General features: G+C 40.9%; 1 pseudogene; it reads left to right on the forward strand.

Annotated features, from left to right (window-relative positions):
* Positions 1–1,849: 1,849 nt before the first annotated feature.
* Positions 1,850–3,336, forward strand: LOC112648208 (non-POU domain-containing octamer-binding protein-like; annotated as a pseudogene).
* The last annotated feature ends 644 nt before the right edge of the window (positions 3,337–3,980 follow it).

Raw genomic sequence — 3,980 nt, forward strand, 5'->3', positions numbered from 1 at the left:
ATCTAGCTACATCAATAATTATTTTAAACAACAAAAAAGAGATTATCAGGGTGGGTCATAGAAGACCAAACTATATGATTTTTACAAGAAACCCACCTGGCTGGCTGCCTGCTCAGCGACAAGACTATTTCTCCTCCATCTGCCCCTCTCCCCTGCTCGTGCTCTTTCTCACACGCTCTCTCTAAAATAATAAAATAAAATAAAATAAAATAAAATAAAATAAAATAAAATAAAAAGAAATACCTTAACAAATTTAGAACAATAAAGAAATGTATGCTGTCACACTACAATGGAATTAAACCAGAAATCAATAACAGATAACTGGAAAATCCCCAAATACTTGGAGATTACACAATATGCTTCGAAATAACACAGGAGTCAAATAGAAATACTAAGAGAAATTTTAAAATATTTTGAACTAAAGGAAGATGAAAATACAATTTAAAACTTGTGAGTTTCGGCAAAAGCAGTGCTTAAACATTGAATGCATATATTACAAAAGAAGGAAAATCTAAAATTAATAATTTAAGTTTCTACTTTAGGAACCCTAAAAAGAAGAGCAAGTTAAATCCAAGTAAACAGAATAAAAGGAATAATGTATATTAGAGCAGAAATGAAATTCCAATTTCAATGAAATTGAAAATTGGAAATCAACAGAGAAAGTCAATGAAACCAAATTCTGGTTGTTTTAAAAATCAGTAAAATCCATGTCTCTAGCTAGGCTAAGAAAAAAGAGAGAAGACACAAATGACGAATTTTAGAAATGAAAAAGGGAACATTATGACATATCTCATGGCAATTAAAAGGATATTAACAGAATACTATAATCTGAAATACTTATGATACTGTATAAGTCCAAGTATATGATATTCTAGAAAAGGCAAAATTATGGAAACAGTAAAAGAGTAATTGTTGCTAGGAGTTAAGGGAAGGGTAGGGATGAATAAGCAGAGCATGGAGGATTTTTAGGGCAGTGAAACTATTCTATATGATACTGCACTGGCATATATGTGTCATTCATTTCACATTTGTCAAAATCCAAAGAACCTCCAACATCAAAAATGAACCCTAACGTAAACCATGGGCTTTGAATGATAAGGACATCTCAATGTTGGTTCATCAACTGTAACAAATGTACTACTCTGGCTGGGTTGGGGGTTGATAGTAGAGCAGGTTGTGTGTGTGTGTGTGTGTGTGTGCGTGTGAAGATGGGGGATGTAGAAACTCTGTGCTTTCCACTCAATTTTGCTGTGACCTTAAACTGCTCTAAATATTAAAGTTTATTAATTAAAAAAAGGAACCTCAGTCTATAAATCAGGGCTTTTGATTTTAGCTGTTTTCTTTTTTTAATTTGTTAACCTATGAATTCTATTCCCCTCACAGATGTTTCACTTCATTTTTAGGGATAGAAGAAAACAATCTCCACCACAGGAGCCACAAGACTGTTTTGATGGAAGCAGTGCATATTTGTTTACTGACTATTCATTATCATTGATAAACATCTTCCAGGTTGAATGTTGCAGGATGAATAATGTCAGATGCTCATTTCTTAACTAAGATCTTACTCTACCCTAGGGACAACGATTCCCTTGCAAATATCTGAAGAATTTGTTCCTTCTCTCATTCCTTTCCTATCCAGAGATAGCATTCACAAAAGGCCTCTTTCTCCCTTTGTTGAAAATCTATATTCTCTTGTCTTAGATATTTGGTTCCTTTTCAATTGCTTCAACTGGAGCTTGAGTTTCCTGCTTCTAAAGTTGTATCTGTACCTCAGAATCAAATCCAAATTTCAAACCCACTTTTCCAACTGGATCTTTTCATTTGACCATACTAAAAACCAAACAGGGTCGCCGTTACTCTGAGGAGAGAAGAGTCGGTAGCGGGGTGCAAAAATGCAGAGTAATAAAACCTTTAACTTGGAGAAGCAAAACCATACTCCAAGGAAGCATCATCAGCATCACCACCAGCAGCACCACCAGCAGCAACAGCAGCAGCCACCACCGCCACCAATACCTGCAAATGGGCAACAAGCCAGTAGCCAAAATGAAGGCTTGACCATTGACCTGAAGAATTTTAGGAAATCAGGAGAGAAGACCTTCACCCAACATAGCCGGCTCTTTGTGGGCAATCTTCCTCCTGATATCACTGGAGAGGAGATGAGGAAACTATTTGAGAAATACAGGAAAGCAGGTGAAGTCTTCATTCATAAGGATAAGGGCTTTGGCTTTATCCATTTGGAAACCCAAACCTTGGTGGAGATTGCCGAAGTAGAACTGGACAACATGCCACTTCATGGAAAGCAGCTGCGTGTGTGCTTTGCCTACCATAGTGCATCCCTTACAGTCCGAAACCTTCCTCAGTATGTTTGCAATGAAGTGCTGGAGGAAGCCTTTTCCGCGTTTGGCCAGGTGGAGAGGGCTGTAGTCATCGTGGATGTTCGAGGAAGGCCCTCAGGAAAAGGCATTGTTGAATTCTCAGGGAAGCCAGCTGCTGGGAAAGCTCTGGACAGGTGCAGGGAAGGCTCCTGCCTGCTAACCACATTTCCTCGGCCTGTGACTGTGGAGCCCATGGCCCAGTTGGATGATGAAGAGGGACTTCCAGAGAAACTGGTTATAAAGAACCAGCAACTGAAGATCCCTGGGTGGCTCAGCGGTTTAGGGCCTGCCTTTGGCCCAGGGCGCGATCCTGGAGTCCCAGGATCAAGTCCCGCGTCGGGCTCCCTGCACGTGTCTGTGCTTCTCTCTGTCTCTCTATCATGAATAAATAAATAAATAAATCTTTTTTTTTTTTTTTATAAATAAATCTTTTAAAAAAATAATAATAAAGAACCAGCAATTTCACAAGGAGCGAGAGCAGCCGCCCAGACGTCAAGAAGAACTTAGGAGCTGTACAACCAAGAAGTGCAAAAATGAAAGCAACTGGAGCTCAGACAAGAGGAAGAGCGCAGGCGTGGAGAGGAAGAGATGCGGTGGCAGCAGGAAGGATTCAAGGGAACATTCCCTAATGCAAGAGAGCAAGAGACACGGATGGGCCAGATGGCTATGGGCGGTGCTATGGGCATAAACAATAGAGGTGCCATGCCCCCTGCTCTAGTGCCAGCTGGTACCCCAGCTCCTCCAGGACCTGCCACTATGATGCCAGATGGAACCTTGGGATTGACCCCACCAACAACTGAACGCTTTGGCCAGGCTGCTACAATGGAAGGAATTGGGGCAATTGGTGGAACCCCTCCTGCATTCAACCATGCAGCGCCTGGAGCTGAATTTGCTCCAAACAAACGTCGCCGATACTAATAAAAATGTCAATGTCTAGTTTCCCCAAAACTCTTAAAGGCAGGACCTTTTTTGGACTATCCAGAATTCTGCCCTGGAAAAGTGTTACGGATTCCTCCCAATAGTGAGGTCTTTCTGGCCTGTACTACTTTGAGGGCGTTTACTGGAGGCTGAAGGCAAGGGAGGGGCGATATTTAACAAATCAGTTCTGTGTGGTATATCCTTTAACTAATTGATTTGGTGTGGTGCATTCCTGAAGTCTCATGTGATTCTTAAGGGCCTTGGGGTGGGGGGTGGGCGTGGAACCATGGCAAAATGGATCCAGTTAGAGCCCCATTAATCTTGATCATTCCATTCTTGTCCATCCTGTTCTTTTTGCTTTCTCATTCTTATATCCTCCAACACCACAGACACTGCTACATACACCACAAAAACAAACATCCCCCAATGACCTTAGCCCCATTCCATTCGCTCACAGGTGGGAATTCAGGCAAATGTCCACAAAGATCACAGACAACATACATATGATTCTGTTATATCCTGTATATTACCCCTTCATGTCCCCAGGAAGACCTTTCTCTTAGAGATTTTCATTTTAGTGTATCTTAAAAAAAATCTTGTGTTAGGTTGCCTCCATCTTTTTTCTGGGTAAGGATAACCCAGGAAAGGCCTTTTTATGTCTATGATGCTATTCACAGCTTTTGATAG

The sequence above is a fragment of the Canis lupus genome, chromosome 7, assembly GCF_003254725.2.
Source record: "Canis lupus dingo isolate Sandy chromosome 7, ASM325472v2, whole genome shotgun sequence".
Taxonomy (NCBI): Eukaryota; Metazoa; Chordata; class Mammalia; order Carnivora; family Canidae; genus Canis; species Canis lupus.